At 34.7% G+C, this 21,027-nt stretch overlaps 1 protein-coding gene across 4 annotated transcripts in view; it reads right to left on the reverse strand.

Moving 5' to 3' along the window:
* The window catches only part of Akt3 (v-akt murine thymoma viral oncogene homolog 3), a 255,797-nt gene that overhangs the window by 139,399 nt on the left and 95,371 nt on the right, over positions 1–21,027 (reverse strand). The window lies entirely within an intron of this gene.

Consider the following 21,027-nt stretch of genomic DNA (forward strand, 5'->3'; position numbering starts at 1 on the left):
CCCAAACGTATTTTGTTTTTAATGAGTTCATACTTTGATAATTCATTTGCATCATTATTCCTTCAGAGAAGCATTCATCTGAGTACAAATTTATTTAGTTTTTCATTTTATCATAAGGTTACTAGAACTTATTTCTGGCCATTTTAAGAAAACTTGATAAATCATCCACACAATTTCTATAAATTTTGACGAAAAACACTTCTTGAAGAAAATGAAATAGATGTTTCTCTTCCATGTACCATTAATTGCATAATTTTTTTAAAAATTAGTTTTCACTATTAAATGTGACAATTTGTTTTTCATGTGAAAATAATCTTTCATATAATGCTGTAAACAAATCAAGAAATGGAAAGAACATGAGTTGATACAGTCTAAAACCATACCCTAAGTAACACACAAGAACAGAAGAGCACACAGCTGCATTGTTGTGACTGCCTGCCTCAAGGCTCTGAAATGATTTAAAAGGTTTGCCTTTCATGGTCATTTTGACTTCAGGGAAGAGGTACAAGACCCACCGTGGCAGATTCAGGGAATACGGTGGATGAGAGCACACTGTCATGTTTTTCTTTGACAGAAATCGCTGTATGTGATTTGAACTGATTCAAGACAATGAGGCAGCTGTGAAAAGATACTCAAGAAAGAGGACTTCCACAAGTGCTTCAGAAAGTGTCAGGAATGACTGGGTAAGTATGTTCCAAGTGAGGGGCAGTACTTTTGAGGGGGAGTTAATGGCAATGTGTCTTTTACTGTAACAAATTTTACATTTAAAGTCACTATATTTGTTGATCACACCTCATAATAACCAATAGATATATACCTTATTAGCTTTATAGATAAGCTTCCACTTAGCATCAAAACAGACTCCTAAATCTAAGTGAAAGAGTGCTCCACAGCACCACAAGACCTGACGAGCTATCTGGTTTCATTTTCTAGTTCTTCATTGGATCTTTCTATTTTGCTATTAAATCTCAAATGCTGAATCACAAAAGTCTTTGACTTCTCCCACTCCTTATGCCACCTGTAACTAAGTCAGCATAGACTTCACAAGTTTGTCGGTCAGCTTAAACCAAACTGGACCATTATTAATACCTTATATCTGATCCTCTACTAATGCTCTGTGACTGCCTTACCTCACTCTATTTCCCACCCCTTCCATTTTACTGTATCTTTCGCCTCACATTAATCTTATCCATGTGTACACCACTGTGATTTCATCATGGCTCTGCTCAAAGTACTCTGTGATGCCTTACTGTTTAATGAATAGTGCAAGTCTCTTACCATGAAATGTAACCTCACCCCAGACGCCCTTGAGATGTGGAATCACCTTTTAAATCAGCAATTCTCAGACTTATGTTAGAACTTCTTTACATCTTAAATATTACTCAAAACTCAATGAGTTTTCATGTAAAATATGTCTATAATATTTAGTAAAACATTAAATGATAAAACTGTAAACTTTTATTATTTCACTAAAAGTAAAAAAATTCATTGTGTAATATTAATATTTATTAAAAAAATAACTTTTCTAAAACCAAAAACAAAGTGAGAAGAGCAGCACAGCTTTGCATTTTAAAAAATCTCAACGTCTGCGTTAACTGAAATAGCTGGATTCTCTTCTCTGCTAACTGCGTTCAGTCTGCTGCAGTGTGTTATTTTCGTAGAATTATAGGAAAAAAATTTAACTGTAACAGACATGTAGCTAGAAAAGGGAAGATTGGTTGTTCAAACAGTTATGTATATAGTTCTTTGATACTATACCAGAATTCAACAAGGGGTAGTTTCTAAAAGGCTAGTTGTAGTATGGAATTCGAAACCTCAGGACAAATTTTCTGTGCTGTTATATGAAGACCCACAGACCTATCTTGCACTTTGAATGAATCTTATGCACTGTACATGACTTTCAAACATGTTTACCAATTTATGCTGAACACCGTTGATACCTTTCATATAATTATATTTGTTATCACTACAAATCTCACCGAAAGGTAAGCACTGAGAAGCTATCAAGCTCATAATGGCAGATACCGTTTCCCAAAAATCTAACCCTCACTTAAAAGCTCAATTTTCCTCGCTGTCAACAAATACTATCAGTCTTTTATCCTTGCACTGATACATTCTAAGTACCCAATTTAGAGACTATCACCTTGGCCAGTAAAACCAGAACGTTTAAGTTTGTAGTTTGCACTTTAAAAGATGAAATAATTCCTTTCTTGTCTCTATATAAAACTTGAAACCATTAGATAGTAACACTTCAATTAATGACAGATTTTTAAGCTGTTGTAAAGCTGTAACAGATTTATATTGGTACAGTATGTAAGTCTGTCAGGCTAAATAACAAGTAATAGTTTAATAATTACATCAAAGATAAAAATGAATTAAAGCCCATTTTGAGGGGAAAAAAAAAACAGAAGAAAACATGGGATAATACCATTTCTTTATATCATGAAATACAACTGAAGCTGGACATGGTGGTGCACAGCTACAACCCCAGCCCTCTGCAAGGCTGAAGTAGAAGGAGCATAAGCCAAGCCCAACCTGGGCAATTTGGGAAGACCCTGTCTCAAACTGAAAAGTAAAAAGTGCTAGGAATGCAGCTCAGTGTGAACATCCTGGGTTCAATCCCCAGTGCTGGAATAAAACAAAACAAGCAAAACAAAACAGTTAAAAAAATTATGTAGTCCATAAGCCAGACTTTTACTTGCCAAAAAAAATATTCTTTGCAAATAAATATATTATGCATCAGTTTTAACATTTGGGGCTGGGTGTGGTGGCGCACGCCTGTAATCTCAGCACTCGGGAGGCTAAGGCAGGAGGATCACCATGAGTTGAGGCCTGCCTGGGATACAAAGTGAGTTCAAACCAGCCTGGGCTGCATAGTGAAACCCTGTCTCAAAAAGGCAACAAACAAACAAACATTTGAGTTGATTCAGTTAAACAATATTTTTGCTGTCATAATAAGCTGAAAGTAGAGTATCAATGAAGATTCCTGAGTCTACTTTCTATTTTTGTCATTTTTCATCTTCAATATGAATTACTTACTTACTTGAATTACTTACTAAAACAATGCTTAGAATATATTCATTTATTTATTAATTTGTTCTAGGTGCTAGGGACACAAAGTGGACTCCTCCTTTCCCTCCAAAAAAGGACAATGTTTGTAACCTTCTAATATTCCACCAAGTCACTAGAGTTCAGGTGTTCCCTAAACATTTGCTGAAGAATACTAAATACTTCCTGAAAAAGCGATTTCTATTACAATTTTCAAGTAAAGTTCACATAAGAGCATGGTGTGTTGGCCCAGTTAAATACCCATTTCTTTAGTTCCAAAAATGGAAAGATAGGGTTGTTTTATCTCTAAAAGGTATGTGTCTTACAGAGGAGACAAACTCAACAGGTGTAGAACAAAAATAACAAAAAACACAAAATTTTCCCTCAAGCTTTACTGCTACTGAGTAGATCCAGTATGGAGAAGGTTCCTAGCCTGAAAGGATGTAAGACATTTTGGGGGAACACTGTGTATGCTGAGCACAAAGTAAGGAGGTAGAATTTTTCCTGCTCCCTACAGATAATTAGTTCCAACTGATCAAGAAAAGAGAACTGAGTACTTCTGTCACTCACTCAGTAGTTGAGGCAGACAGTTCAGATAAGGAACATGTTCTCAGACTGTCCTAAAATGCAGCTTAGTTCCCAGAACAAAGGTACCTTCCCTATATCCAAGCCTTTTAAGATAAACTGCTAAAAGTCAGCTACCATCTTATTTTTAAACAGTATTTGCAACTAAGTTTATAAAAATCGTACTTTTATATTTATAGGTAATAAGTTTCAACTAATTTAGATGATAGCTTATAGTAACAGAAAGAATTATCAGAAAAGAAGCATTTTAAGGGCTAGGGATGTAGCTCAGTGGCACAAGTGCCTGCCTGGCAAGTGCAAGGTCCTAAAGTTTGATTCCTGGCACCCCCCCCAAAAAAAGGAGCAGCATTTATAAGATACCAAGTTTCCAAAGAAATTTTCTACAGACACCCATCATTTGTATGCAATGCCATGATAAACCTTCAGGAAGCACTATAACGGGGTAAAATTTCCAATACAACCTCCTCCAGCTTTCTGTCTACCTTACCATACACTTTCACTTCTTTCTCATCCTTTTTGGTAAGGACTATATCTATTTTGAAGTTCATTGTTTACCAATACCAAAACACAGTTATATTTTATTTAACTACAGAGATATATTCTAAAAAACATGTTCTTAGGTGACTTTGCCATTGTAGAAACATCACAACATGTGTGTATACAAATCTAGATGGCACAGCCTACTATCAACCTAGAGTACAAGATATATGCATGTGCATAGTCTATAGCTGAGATAAACAAAACAGTAGGAGACTAAATCAAGCCTAAGAGGAAATGATGCCATCAGAAGATACCATAGGCACAAAATAATGAGATGATATGAGGCTCCTATGGGCACAACATAGCATATTGCTGCATAGCAAACATTTTTTTAATAGAGAGAGGTGACTCCACAATAATGATAAAAGTACTGTACATACATAAAGTATTCATAATGTAGTTGTTTATTATCAAATATGATACACTGTATATATTATATGTGCTGCTGTTAGCACATTTGTTTGTACCAGCTTCACCACATGCACAGGTAGTATCTTGCGTATGACTATCACTGTGTCATCAGGTGACAGCATAGCAGAAAATGCCTCCCCCTGCAGCCAGTATACTTCAGTTTCTGTTAGTTGTCCAGGTGACCTCCAGTGTGCTTCAGTTCACTTTAGTTCCTGTTACAGTCCCTGTTACTTCTTAGAAAGGGCTGGTCATTGTGACGCATATTCTAAGAACCAATCAAAGACAGCCAAGTATTCTGCTTCCTGCTTCCAACTCCATAAAAACCTTCCTCCTTGAGCCTTGAAAACCCTGATATTTGGGGGATGATTCTGGCCAGTGCCCATCAACATAAATAAATCTGCTTCCAGATACTAGGTGATGTTTCACTGTTTCTGTTTGCTACTACAACAGAAATTTTTCAGCTGCATTAAAACTTTATAATTATTCAGCTCCATCCTAATCCCTGAAACTTTTGAGTATTTACCTTACATAGTAGAAAAGAATAGAGTTCTACCTTTTTCAGCAGCTTAAAGGATTTCTGAGAAGAGGAGATTCCTCTATATTATCTGGATGAGCCCTGAATCCAATTACAAATATCCTCACATGAGTAGATTCAACACATGGAGAAAACAAGGAAGCAATGGGACCACAGAGGTAAAGATTGGAATGATATGCCACAAGTCCAGGAATACTGAAGCCACCTCATGCTAGAAGAGGTAATGGATTCTTCCCTCCAGCCTTCAAAAAGTGTGGCCATGCACATACCTTGTTTTCTGACTTCTAGCCTCCAGAACTATGAGAGAAGAAATTTCTGTTGTTTTAAGCCATTTACTTTGTTGTAATTTGTTACAGCAACCCTTGGAAACTAACACAGCTTCTAAGCAATAACCAAAGGATTCTTTATTAACAACAAAAATTCTTGGCATGAGAGGTATACAGATTCAGTTATACCTTCTAAAGGAAAACACACACACACACCCCTCCACCTCACTCACTCCTCTAAATGGTAGAGAACCTACTCGTGAATTGTGGAGTTAAAAGAGGTTTTTTCTAGATTTCACAGTGTTACTTAGTTATGACTGCAAATTTTGAAATTTTGCTATAATCTGTTTCATTTAATAATTTATTCCCTGTAATCTATTTTTTAAAAATGAATAAACAATCTCAACAGTTTTGAAAGAATGCTGGCTACAGAAAATAGGGTAAGAATAAATTGTTATTTCAGCTCTAAAGCTTTGTCCTGTGTTACCGGGAATAGGACATGATCTCAGTTTAGATTTTTTTTTTTCCCCATTTAAATATTTTTGATAGGTTAGGCAGGTGGATCATCTTTACTACAAACGATATACATTCAACTTAGGACTTCCCAACAAAATTGATAGGGCTCATTTCTTATTGTTCACTTAACATGAAATTGCACTTATGTTACAATCTTCAACCTAAATGAGTCCACACATGCAGATTTTAACTCATTATTCATTAACACTTCACTAAGAGTCACATTTTGATTTTATAAAAGCTGAAGGCATCAGAAATGGCGAAGCAAGAGTTCGAGGTATCTTTCTATGGAGTAAAAATTAGCTGATTAGAATGTGCAAATAGTCTTTCCTTTAGAGCAGTGGTGAACGTGCAGCACATGTGCTGCAGCAGGTGGTTTATATCACTAAAAGCTATAAAAGTCTCGCCATCCGTGTTCTAGAGCAATTAGGAAACTTCCGTACTTGTTCAGACATGCAAATGGGAAAGACCCTTAGATAAAACTCAACCTTGTGTTCTATCAAAGGTGAGTGCATGATTCAAATTTAAGGGTAGGCAACTGGACCTAACTCACTTCACAGGAGATAGATGTGAAATGAAATCTGTATCAGTTGAGAACACCACAGAAATATTAATCTGCTGGAGACCTACGGTACCCAGTGGATGTCAAATTTGACTGTTAAAGCCACAAATAGGTGAATTAACTTAGCTCTTACTGAAACAAATACACAATCCAAATGAGATCTGTGTAACTGTAGCACCATCTCTTACAAACCCATAAAACTTCAATCACGTAGAATTACTTTTCAAATATGCTGTTTTCTTATGATAAAATACAAAGAAAATAAAAGAGCCTAAGTACAAACAGTTCAGAGGACACTAAAATTCTGATTTTTCTGATACAGGAGTACAGCTTCTGAAGTTACCAATGGCCACTCACAATTGCTATAACATTGGGATCAAAAGCTAGTCACCCCACAAGGAGTAAGGTAGAAGCATTCTCACATGTACATCAGTAAGAGGCATTACTGTCTTATTCTAAAGCTGAAACAATTATACACTTAACTTTCCAGAGAATATTGGGGTTTTAAAACTTTACTTTCATGTTTAATCACAATCTAAGTCAAAATATATTATTTGTACATCTCTGAGGGGAAAAAATGAACACATGATATCCACACTTAATACATATATTAAAATTTTTTTAAAAATCTTTTTTAACTTTCATTACTAATGGAGGAAAGAGCCATTAGTATTTGATACAATCGTTTCTCCCCCCTCAGAGATGTACAAATAATATGCTTTGATTTAGACTATGATTAAACATGAAAATAAAACTTTAAAATCCCAATATTCTCAGCAAAGTTATTGTGTCAGGTTTATGGTAAGACAGTAATGCCTCTGACATACATGTGTTAAATACTAATGACATACATGTATCCTACATACTAATAACATACATGCTTATAAAAAAAAAAGGGCCATACTGTCACTGTGGTAAGACATGTGGACATTTTCAGAACAAAAGAAACCTTATATCAAACAAATGCTATGTTGTATAATGAAAAACAACAAATTGTTATCATCAATGACGTCAACAAACTTCTGGGGGTTTTTTTGGTTTTTTTGGTCTTTTTCAGACAGGGTCTGGCTATGCAGTTCAGGCTGGCCTTAAGCTCACTTTGTAGCCCAGGCAGGTCTCGAACTCACAACGATCCTCCTGCCTCAGCCTTCCAAGTGCTGGGATTACAGGCATGCGCCACCACGCCTGGCAAACTTCTCAAATTAGGTGTCAGTTTCTTTCCTAACCCTGTTCCATCATTAAGATTCTGTAAGTAATGTAAAACAATGTAATGCTTAAGCCAAAAACCGTGGAGATACAGTTTGGGTTTGAGTCACATGAATTTATCCTCCCTACATCCCAGTTTGCTTATCTGGAAAATGGGAATCATAATAATATCTCCCTAAAGGGTTTTTGTAAAAGGCATAACATAAAAGCTCTTACAGTATTTGGCATATATAAAGTGTTAAATTTTGTTATTAAATGAAATGGCTGCTATGGTAATATAATTTGTGATCAACATTGTTATTATCTGCAAGTATTTATAAAAATAAACCCACAATTAATATATTTATTCTATCAGTGAAAAAAAAAATGTCTTTAGCTAGTGCCAGGTATCTAAACCTTATATCTTATCTAAAGAAAAAGAAAAGCAACGTAATACCTAAACATAGCACTGTGTTTTGTTTGTTTTGGGTCATTTTGAGACAGGATTTTCACTATGTAGTTCAGGCTGGCCTTGAACTCACAACAGTCCTCCTGTCTCAGCCTCCTGAGTGCTAGGATTACAGGAGTGGGCCACCACGCCCAGCTCATAGAACTGCTTTTCTTAATAGTTCTTTTTAAAGACAGAGACAGGACTTTAGAGATCCAAACAGTCTTCCAAGAAAAAGAGCAAAGTCATTCTGACTTTTTTTCTTTATCTTTATTTTTGGAGGAAAATTTTTACTGGTCACAAAATTCCAAGAAGAGATCTTCCAGCTTTAGCCTCACAAATATCTGGCATTACAGGCAAATACCACCATATCTGGCCTTTCTGATTTTTTGTTAAGTAAAATATATAAAGAAAATACAAGTACTGTACATATTTTATGCATTTCCAATGAGCTTTTTAAACTTACAAAAATGGCAACTTTCAGTAAAAATAAATTGAGATGTTTTAAGAAACTACTTTTAGCAGTACTCTTAAATCTTCGTGGGTCAATTTGTTTAACCTCAAAAGACATTGAGTTATGTAAGTTATTAAAAAGACATAAAGATGTTTATTGTTAATTTCATTATAAAATCTACTTAATTTCATGGTTTATAATATAGAAAGTATTTAGTTATTTGTGACAGGTGCCAACCAAATTTATATATATGAACTATCTAAAAGAAAATTTAATAGACTATTTTTTCCACTAGCAGATCTCATAAATAAATATTAGTGTAACAAATACTGAATATATATAGTTCATAATTCTGTGATACATCTTAACTATTTTAAAACCAAATACAATTACAGGAAAAATGAGTGATAATAAAACATTTTTGATCTTTAAAATTGTCTGTTGCTTTTTTATACAGAAGAGTCCAATTAGCTCTAAGAGGAACTCCACTCATGTCTCTCAGAAGTAGAAAGATGTTTCTTAAAGAACGTATCACTATCATGTTTTACTAGATGTCTTGAAAATAATCCTGAAGGTTTTTAATTGTTTACATTGCAATGAACCAGCACAATTTTTGAATCAAAGTAGTTTTGTATATTGTGTGTCTTTACTTGAAATTGTTTCAGTTTTCAAGCTTCTGCAAACTTGAACTCTAGGTTATCACTTCCCTTTCACTGAGTCTTCAAATATGTCCTTTAACCATCCATGGGCAAATTAAAAATGCCAAATTCTATAATGATACTATACAATGTCTTTGACCAATTGTCATCAAATGGCTTTAGGTGTGTGTTTGTTTGAATAACCTCAGAAAATAGGGAGAACTCTGCAAAGTACACCAAAAGCATTACTGGCTCTTGCCTCTATCACTCATGTTAAGGTGATGCTCAATGAGCACCATGTATCGAATGACTTTTAAAAACAAGTTATTTAGAATGGGGGAAAATAGGCTTCTAACAAGTTCATTCATTTGAAAATATTTAAGTATCATCAGGTGTGGTATCATAGTCCTATAAATCCAGTTACTTGGGAAGCTAAGGTAGGAGGATCTGGAACTCAAGGCCAACTTGAGCAACTTTGTGAGATCCTGTTCCAAAATATGTAAGCCAGGTGTAGTGACACATGCCTGTAATCCCAGCACTTGGGAAGTTGAGGAAGAAGGACCTAAGCTTGAGGCCTGCCTGGGCTACACAGGAAGACCTGTCTCAAAAGTAAATAAAAACTGGGGGAGGGCTATATTGTTCACTGATAGAGTGCACTGATGGAGTGCACATTTTTAATATTTAAACAAAAATTAGAAAGTGTTAAAATATGTACCAGCATTAAGAACATAGCAATGAAAATACAACATAGCCTACCCGCTCATGAAGTTTTAAGTCTAGAAAGCAGTTGAGCGAATGGGAGAAATGGGGGTGAGGTGAGAAATTTTAATTCAATGGGAAGCTGGGCATGGTGTTGCGTGCCTACAGTCCCGGCTACTCAGGAGGTTGGGACAGATGGATCGCTTAGACCCAGAAGCTGGACGTCAGAATGGGCAACATAGCAAGACCACACCTCAAAAACAGAAATAAAAATAAAAATCTCTAGCAATTTCTTTAATCATTTCTGGTGCTCCAGAATGTCCCAGGGAGTGATGGCAAACTCCCTTTTTCCTTGGCATCTCTAAATAGCAACCTTTATACCTTGAGAGAAGGTGCTCAATATTTGCTGGTTTGGTGCATTACTATAACAGAAGGAACTGGGAGGATATTAGCATATGATCCTTCAGTATTTCATCCTTCAGTATTTCATGAGAGTTTTGGTCTGCTGCTGTCCTGATTCCAAGATGAGGCACCACACCCACTCATCTTTGAGAGGTCTGTCTGCTTTGAACTGGTCAATATCACCACTGCAACTGGCCACACATGGAAGTTGTTTACAATGCTGCTGATTTTGAGTTGTGCTTCTAAGATGCCGGAAAAGCTTTCCAGATGTGTCCACATTCCTCTGCTTTACCACGTATGTTCCCACATGATTATTCTGAAAAGTATATTATACTTAAATTTTGTTTCTTCTGCATAATGCATGAACTTGCTGTCATTTTTACATTAAGTATAGTTTTTACATCTACTTCCTAAAGAAAGCTGGGATCCATGTTTTGCTTTGAAGTTGAAGCAGTGATGATAAAATACCTATACACTGAATATCACAAGATGTTAGAAAGCCAACTTCTCTAAGATCTCGATATGGCTGGTCTGTCAGTACTTTATCTGTGTTATCATTGTCTTCTGCCTTCCAGAAAATGCCTGGGAGAAGTAATTACCAACCACCTCTAAAAATTCTGGATTTGTTTGATCATATTGTGTAAACTGGCTAAACAAATCCTAGTTCTCTTTGTTTTTAGGAAACATTACACTTTAAATCAAAAAGTGATACCTTTAAATTTTTTTTTTAATGCGTAAGAATATTCTGATAGAACTACAGTATTAAATTTTACTGGGGGAGTGGAGAGAGAACAGAGAGAAAGAAAGGGAAGAAAGGCAGAGGGGGAGAAAGGGAGGGGTGAAAGAGTGGGGAGGAAAGCATCCACACAAACTAGCCAACAGAAAACAGCATCTTCGCAATTTAATGAAGAATAAACCGTAAGATTAGTTTACATAGCAGAAGATATGTTGTGGAGAATTACTCAATCTGTACTCAGCTTCCTGCTGGGTTAAATGCGCGCTAAATTATTATTTTGCTTACATTTACGCCCTTGGTAGACTATGAAAGCAGAGCTTTCTTTTTAATCTGTTTTCTGCATTATAACAGAAAGTCTCCAATTCTACCCGGAATTGAATAAAGTATAGGCATGGAATTTTAAACTACCGCAAAGAAATGGGCCATTTAGAAAGATGATTTCACCAGAAATGTTGTAACTTCCTTATTGTAAATTTTCTATTGTTTTTAGGATACGATGCTCTCAATATTTAAATCAATGTAGTATCTCACATTATATAAACACTGCAGTAAAGGACATAATGAATATCAAATACAGAAGCAATATGCACACAACACAAACCTAAATACCATGTTATTTCAGTACTTATCACAAAGCAGGCTAGCAATAACCATTAATTGTATAAATAAACCTACAGCTCTTCAAAATAAGGACTATATTCATGTCAGACAAGCTCTTTTAAACAGAAATGTCACTATAACACAACGTGGCTCAATTCATTTTTCCATCAGCACACACCTGATAGATCCAATATGCAATAATGGTTGTCTCATTATGGCAGTGATTAGGAACTGGCAGACAAGGCCGTAGGGCTTGTTCATCAAGAAAGGGAGGCCTATACCAGCTGGAGAAACTCTCAGGTGGCTCAACCCATCCATGCCACCCCTAGATTAGAATCACTGCCTTACAGCAGCAATGAGGAACCTTTTAGAACATTTGCTGATACATATAGCCCACTGGGACACATGTGCCATAGGTTTGTTACCACTGCATTATAGAATAAAAAAATTAATAAAACAGCTCAGGGATTCTCTTAAGACCCTCACAATGAATTTCTCCTGTAAATTTACAGTTGTATGGAACCTGAAATGTCACTGCATCAAATCTGAGGGTGAATCCACACCCTCCCCACCTCCTCTTCTCTCCATCTTTGTTCTCCTTAGACACACAATGATTGAGACTTGCATCAGAGCAAGTTAAGTGGTGAAAGGACAAAGTGGTGAGGCAGAAGAAAAGGAAACTTGGTGGTCCACAGATAAGCCCTGTGGCTCGGGCTTCACCCTCGGGAGACTTTTTCCACTAACACAAAGGATGGGTGCTGCAGTGTCCTAAGTTCACAGAAAGCCACATTAGCCAAAAAACTAAAGAACAGCTAGTGAAGGGAAGAACTGGAACTATAACGGAGATCCACTTAAGACAGACAAAACCCTACTATTATCACTGTGCTTGCGCTTTCAAAGCAAAGTGGTGCCCTGCAGTGGCTGGGAAGCCACACTCTGAAGCTGAACTGCCTTGGTTCAAATGCCAGTTCTGTCATTCAATCTCTTGGTGCCTCAGCTTCCTCTTCTGGAAATGGGGACAATAGTAAGGGAGAGATAAATTAGTATTTACAAAAGCACATAGAACAACATTTGGCTCACAGTAAGTATTACATAAACATCTGTTACCAGAATAAAATATTTTACAGCATGGCTAAGAAAACCAATCAGAAGAGATTTAGGAAATGCTTCATATGTGCAAGATATTAGACTACATAAAAGCAACTAAAGTTTCAAAAATAAAGTAGAATAGTTATTTCATTTGTCTAGGTTATCCACATTAGTTTAACAGAGTAGGTACTGGTTTTGTGAGGGGAATTTTCAATTTCTGATACTTTAAGTCCTGTTTTCTTCCCTCATTATTAATGATGAACTGCATATCACTTACACTTAACCAACCAAAACATCTAGATTAAAAACTGACAGTACTGGGGCCTGGGGATTTAGCTCAGCGGCAAAGCACCTGCCTGGCAAGCGCAAGGTCGTGAGTTCGGTTCCTGGTACCTGAGAAAAACCAAAAAAAAAAAAAAAAAAAAAAAAACTGACAGTACTGGCACAGAATATCCTTTCTGAATTTACTACCAAAGAACTCTAGAAGAAAAAAAATTGAAGGCAATTCATTGAATTTATTATTAACATTTTGATGTTTCTTACAAATTATCACGTAAGAAAGTTACTACCTACAAAAAGAAAAAAGCAAAGGGCAGATCTCATTTTTTTGACATCAAGACTTTTCCACTGTTTATTTTTTATTGCACAGGTTAACCATCATTTAATCTCAAATACTCTGAACTCTAAGACATGAAACCATAGATTAACATTAGGCTTTTAAAAGTACTTAGGAATAATAGTAGATTTCAGCTTTTGGTGTATTTGTATATAACTGTTGCGTATCAATTGAATAAATTATTCTTGATTTATATTTTAAAGATGTGATTATGCTCAATTTTATAAAACAAGGGCACATACGCTTGTTTCAATAAATGCCCCTATATATTCAAAAGTATGGTTTCCAATAATTTTGCATACTACAATAGCTACTATCAAAAACACAAAAAGCAAAACAAATCCAAACAAAATCTTAACTTTCCCAGGTATTTTTTTTTTTTACCCTCTTTGTAAATCCATTAAATATGGCAATATATGGCCAGTCATCTGTTATCATTTTCTTAGGAAAAAAATAAATGTGCTTAAATGTTGTCATCAATTTGAAATGTACAGATAATTTAATATTTTTCGAAGAGGAAAAAAAATCAAAGAAATGCAATCATAAACCAAACACTAATTATTCAAATAAACTTATTCATTTCCTCCTAAATAAGCATACAACACATCAGAGAAATGCCACAAACACTGCTTCAAAATGTTAAAAATGAATTTACTTACCTTGGCCCTCTGAGGGCAGTGTTACCTAACACATAGAAATTTTAGCAATCTTTACCTACCATTGCAATAAAAATTCGGAAAAAAAATGGAAATCATTTATGTATGTACCTTAATCATTATTTGTACCTCTACAAGCATAGTAATGCTTTTCAAATGTTTCTAATAACTTTAAACAGAAGTTTTCTTAAAAACTAAGACATCAGGAAGGAAATGCCTTGAAGCTTCATGTTATGGAAGTCATCCAAAATACAATGAAATGCAAAGTTAGAGAAATGATTTTGCACTGTGCAAATGCTAAGTTGCTGTTATAATGCTCTCTATAGAATTGCTTTGTTTTACAAATTGTGAGAATATGCAGTATGTTTAGAATATGCAATCATTCAGTAAAGATAAAACAGTTCAAAAAAGATTAACATTTAGCTGCAGGCTTTCTTCTAGCAGCGAAAAGCCAATAGGCTCCTTTGTTATAAACTGCTCATTTATTAATAAAAGATAATACAAATGACAAACTGGCAGTATAATGTCAAAGCACTGGCTTAGTTTCCATAACTGGATTTGAAAGTGTAAAAAATCCTTACATAGCATAAGGACTATAAATATACTTTCTAATATCTAAATCAATACACAGAATGTTTTTTTTTTCCTCAGAAAATATCTAGTTTCCAAAAAGTAGGGAAACGTTTCCTACAATTCACTTAAGAAAGTCTTTTTCCAAACAACAAATAACTAACACTATATAATCCAGTGATGTGACAGACCTTCAAGAACATAAAAAGTGCTAATATTTATGTCAGAGTTTTATGAGTAAGTTAACTGTTGATTATCCAAGTCAAATAGTCACACCACTAACCCTATAAGAAAACAACAACAAACTAGCTTAAAATACTGACTCACTGAAGGAAATTTTAAAAAAAAAGGTTCTACAGTTAAACAGTAAATTTACTTCTACACAGCAGATCACCTGATATATGGTTGCCATTTAGAAGAAATGTCTTTTATTTAGAGTTAAATTTACTTTTAAGAAAAGTCCTTACTTCTGTATAAAACAAAGCATATTCTCTACTGGGATCCATATTATTATCTAGCATAACCTTGAGGAAATTAGGTTTTTAAGATCCGTACTGCTAGAGTTAAACAATACTAATCAAAGTATACAATATCATGAATATTTTAAGGACAGATAAAACATTAATTTCTAAATCTTTTCTTACAACAAGAAAAAGTACAATGAGCCATCTTAAGGTTAACAGAACATACAGCTAATTGAGAAAGGGGAAAGGTCATTTTATATTCTTTTCCATAATAAATATATATACATACACAGTATTTCAGTTAAAATATCTCTTCAGAAAGATGCCAGAAAACAACAGCTGTTGCTCTGCAGGCTAAACTTAAAAGTATAAAATTATGAACTTTTCTGCTGTGTTTCAGTCTCAAACAAGTAAGTGACTGACCTAGCCAAAAAACTAACAAACTTCACGGTTTATGGCTTTCCTGCCTTTGTATATTAATCATCTTCTGTTCTAAAAAGTGCTACTGAGTTTTCTAACATCTTTAATCAGATTTTCTTAAAACTGAAACACATTAAAAATTTTAAGCCAAAACATTTCACAAGATGCCTTGAAGAATATGTCAGACAGTGAAATATTCTTCTGTTTTCAACATACTGGCCAATATTTTTAAAAATTACTATTCATGCAGGATTTTTCTGAGGCACAATTCAAGTACATCTATATATCATTAGAGCTAGAAGTTACTACAGTTGTTTTCTGTTATGTTATCCTGAAAATACACCAAGTACAAGTTTCATTTGTTGTGAAAATGTTCATAGTGTTTTAAATAGTTACATCCTCATCTGTGCAATACAACAGTGTATAGGCTACCAGACAGCCTTACTTTTTTGTTATGTGAGTTCTTTTTTGCAAATCTGCCATTATTTGTTAAAAATCAGACTGTAATTTCATCAGTGTATGAACACTGGTATCCATTACATGTGCCATTAAACATTAAAATATCATTAAATAAAATAAACTGCATTCAAAATGGAGTGTATTTTTCTACTACAGCCAATTTATTCTTTGCAAATGAAATAGAACTCTTCTTTACACCCAGTCCTATGAACCCCTCTTAGATATTGAATTAGACAGCTCTCCCAGCAATAATACCCCTTAACTCACCATCCAAATTTACTGAGTAGTATTTAATAGAGCAAACGCCTAAAGAAATAATTTGCAAAAACAGTAACAAAAACCCCTTGAACCACCACCTACATCTCTGTGGAACTTCATCATAATATACTGCATTTCCTGACCCTCTCAGATTAACCAAACCCACTTCTTCACTCCTTCAAGAAAACAGTTCTGCTTATCTCAGCATTTTCATTCCTACCAAGCTTGATCAGTTTTTTGTTTGTTTGTTTGTTTTTGTCTTTTTGACACAGGGTCTCTCTGTGCAGTTCAGGCTGGCCTTGAGCTCACTCTGTAGCCCAGGCTGGTCTAGAACTCGCAAAGATCCTCCTGCCTCAGCCTCCCAAGTGCTGGGATTACAGGAGTGCACCACATGGCCTGGCCAAGCTTGATCAGTTTCTTCATCTGCACAATAAAGAGTCCTGTCAATCAAATAATGCTTTAAAACTCAGTGAGGAGACAAAACATGATTTTTAGTGTTTAGTCACTAGAATCATTATATTTGTTAATTATAATGTGTTCTAAAATCTTTTGTTGAAAATAATTATAACCCAAATACAGCTGAAGTATTGGCCATGGCAGAGAAAACTGTAGCTCCAAATTATATTGCTACTGAAAGAATTAAAAATATCATAGTGAATTTAAGTAGAAAAATGGTTTTGCAGGATAAAAGACAAAAATTAAGTGAATAACCACTCATACCAAACCTCCAAAACATTTATATTCAGTGGTTTTCTTCGTATTGTCTTTAATCCATCACTTTCCCTCCAGATTTATGAAATAATTTTAAGTCACTAAATTAACAAAGTAAAACTTTGTATCTGTGATCATTCCCATAAACAGTCCCTAGACATGTGTATGATCATTTCACAACAGCCATGGCAAATTCTAACAGTACTAGATACCTCTAGACCTTCACTAATACCTAACAAAAATATTACTAGCAGTTACTATTGAATTTTCTCCAAATATTCCAAAATATCATCTCATTCATCTCATATATTATTTCTTTCAAAATCTTTTAATAGCAGTTTTCTTTCTTTAAAAAGAGGAAGAGCCGGGGGTATAGCTCAGTGGCATAAGCGCTTTCCTGGTAAGCATAAGGTCCTGAGTTTGATCCCTGGTACAAAAAAAAAAAAAGGAAGAAATTCACATTTAAGTGATTTTCTTAAGTTCACTTATTTAGGTTAAATGATATTTAAATCCGACCTGGGTAACTTAAAATACATAATTTTTAATATTTCAATCACCATACTATGCATATTTGCCTATACTACTAAGATTTGGCAATGGCTCTGAAGACAAGAGAAAATTTGACTACTAAAGCACAGACAAGTTGGCTGTCAGCTGGTTCTTAGCATCTTTACCACTGGCAAACCACTCTCATTTTAAGAAATCCTCTACCTGGAAAACAGTGTATTGCTTGCCCTGAAGTTACCAGAAATATCAGGATTGAGTATGAAACTATAAATACTTGTACACAATTTACAGACATAATATGGATCTATTCATGGCCTTCTAAGAAAAAGAAAAGAAATACACAAGACAAAGGAGAGGTCCAGTGTAGCTGATGATTCTCCACGCCTCTTCTGGAAATATGGGTTAGAGTCACTGGAAAGGAAATGACAGTGAGAAAGTCTTTCTAGATACTGGGCCTGTCCCTATTTCTTCATGAAGGGCAGAAAGCCATCCTTTCAGAAAGACATAACTCTTGACATAAAGTTCTGTCAAGTATGTTGGCCTTTCAACCGTACTGTAGACATTTTTGCCTTATAACTATGCAGCACACTCTTAAATGTTTCAGGAAAACATGAGTTTACCAAAAGTCAAAATGAGTACTCTATAATTCTGTACATTGTCTTTTTTATTATATAAATCCAAATAAAAAAATAAAAAGAGTCAGAGTCCCTCTTTTCATTTTCTAGTCATTTCAATCATATTGTAATTGGTTTTGAAATTTTACAAAAATTTGAGGTATTGTACAAGTATCTTTGAAAAATTCTAACATCATTTCTCAATTTTTCAAGGTCACAAAATAAAATAGACATTTAAATAAATGTATTTACTTATACCTAAATATAAATATTATCCAAGTATTTAAAAGCATTTCCGATATATCAAATCTCTAATGAGAAAAATGGACCAGAAGGAACATATAATCAACTCACTAATGCTTGATGGAAATGCAGGTCAGTTAGTCACAGGGAAAGACAATCAAGAAAGTATTAACCCAAACTGCCAGGTTACTTCACAACTTTGCTTCAGAGGCAGAACATCTAGCATCAAAGTGTCATGGAATTAGTAAAGTAAATTTGGTATTCTGTAACTCATCCCTAGTGGTAGGCTGTAAAACAAACTAACCCAGTTTCAGATGCTAGTTTAAGTCCTGATTAGTGTTAAACTGTTAGTATGTGCAGGAAGAGCAACCCAACTGACTACTTAATCAAAAGCGCCTGTTATCACTTACCAGCTCATCCCTAACAGGAGCCAAACTGGTTTACTACATTTATATACAGAAATAAGAAAGTGTGTATTTTCATTAAAAGAAGTTGCTTTCTCAAACTAGATGTGAATAAGGGCGGGAAGAGGAAGTATTAAACTCTAAACTAATTAACCAAATAAGGGGAGGGGGCACGCAGGAAAACAATGATAATTAGTATGTACCCTTGGTTAACCAAATCCACACATACATTCTGTATATGCACAAACATCAGCAGCATCATAAACCATCTCAAGTTCTAGCCATTATTCAGTTCGACATCTGCACATGTTTATGCGTCTCTCCAAACAACCTCTTGAACACCCTGCTGGAGCTGTCATTTTTTTCTTCTCCCTATCTGGCAGATGGCAAGTCAACAATCGGCATCAACAGCAGCCGAGTATCTCCCCCTCCACCCTCCCCCCCTTAACAGACACAATAATAACTTCTTTGTGCTTCCCTACAATGCAGCTGCTTAAACCATTTCGCTACAAGGCTGCTTTGCCTTAATAAAAAAAAAAAAAAATCCCTTCTGTCAAGTCTAAAAAGCAGCATAATGTTAAGCAAGCTAAAGCCACAGCACAGCTGCAAACGGGCAGACACATTGACAGCTCCTCCCTTAACAAAGCCCTGTGAATTGAAGGGGGTTCATCTGAGGCTCACACAGTAATTAGTATAAAAAAGTCCGACAGCCTCTATTATGCTAAGGGAGAAAAAAAACTGGACAGAACTGGGCTGCTGTTTTGCGTCAAGAGTTCTGCTGCAGAGTAGATAAATCATGTTGGGTTTTTTCCTCTCTTTTTAAAGACAGTAATAAGGAGGATGAGAGAAGCTAATTTGAAAACTTGGACACAGTAATTGTACCATATGGTGAGCATTTATCCTTTCTGAAATGCACGCTAACAGTCACTTACATGCACACTGCTTTGTTTTACAGTTGTTATTCTCTCTACCATATTCATAAAATGGATTTGAATATCTGATACTCAAGAGAAGTTGTGTGTAATTAGCAACCTAACTGCCTAGGTTTAATTTATCGGCCTTGCACTGCAATCTAGTAAAATGCAAAACAAAATTAAACAATGTGTCCACTTTGTAAAATGTTTTTCCTTAACTCAATAAAAAATTAATGAATACAGATTCATTGGATGGTTTCTAAGTTAAAGTAAGTATATTTTAAAAACTCCAACAAAATTAACTACAGCTCTTGTAAGATTTCTACAGACCAATTTCAAAGACTCTATATTACCACAGAAATGATCTTTCATTAAGATAATCTGTTTAATTTCACTGATGCATATATAACTCTTACCCATATATAATCTCCTTATAAGTGTCCTAAAATTTATTCAACAAATTTTCTGCACTCAGTTATTAACAGTTATTAAATTCTATGTGGCAAATCTTGTGCTAAGCATGGGGAGGATTATACAATATAGAAAAGTTTTTACATGTATAAAAAATTCTAAACATACACTGACAATATTTTGTTTACTTCAAATTCTATTTTTAAGCTGCTTACTGTTTGAAAAAAGACCTAAACAACATTAGTATGTTGCTTACCACTGCCCAAAATATATAAAAAGGACATTTTTTCTGACAAAAAATAAAAAATAATTGTAAGATTGGTTTAACAATGCAAGTGAATTTGTTTTAATGCCAGCTGTACTTTCAGATAAAAATGTTCCATGTCCCTACTACAAACTACATTCTAAAAACCTTAACACATAACTAGATCTCCTTCTCCTGGGAATCCCTGAACATCAAGTGAATGAAGTAAAAGCACTGGACTAAATTATTATTCACATGTGACCATAAATATCTTTATGATCATTATTTTTGGCACATTAAAAGTAAAATACTTAAAGAAACCTTTAGCTCAACCCAGAACTCAGTCTCTACTAAAGTTTGAAGTAATCTATGTTTTAAAAATACAAATGTAAATGGAAGTAACATCCCAATACTCCTCTAGAAAACTGTGATGTGACCCAGGAAATTAAACAATTACATTCAGAAGGAACAAGAAATCTCATCCAACAAGTACAAGGAATAATTTTCCATAATGAATATCTTCACTTAAACTTTATCATTTATTACTAGTATAGTGGCTTTCCTTAATACTACTTGCAGTGGACCATACGACTTAATGTACCTTCATTTAAAAAACACTTCACTTTTGTATACTGCTATACAGTTTACTAAAAATTTTCAAATTTTAAAAGCTCATTATGTTGGATTAGAATTGGTCTGACATACAGATACTTTGGGAAATATTTGATCAGCAACATATGTCTGAGGCTATACTTTCAAACCAGGTGAATCTGTTGTAGTAACAAGGTCATGGCCCTATCTGGTGTTAAACAAAAGAGAGAT

This window comes from Chinchilla lanigera, unplaced genomic scaffold, assembly GCF_000276665.1.
Source record: "Chinchilla lanigera isolate Chin_1 unplaced genomic scaffold, ChiLan1.0 scaffold00005, whole genome shotgun sequence".
Taxonomy (NCBI): domain Eukaryota; kingdom Metazoa; phylum Chordata; class Mammalia; order Rodentia; family Chinchillidae; genus Chinchilla; species Chinchilla lanigera.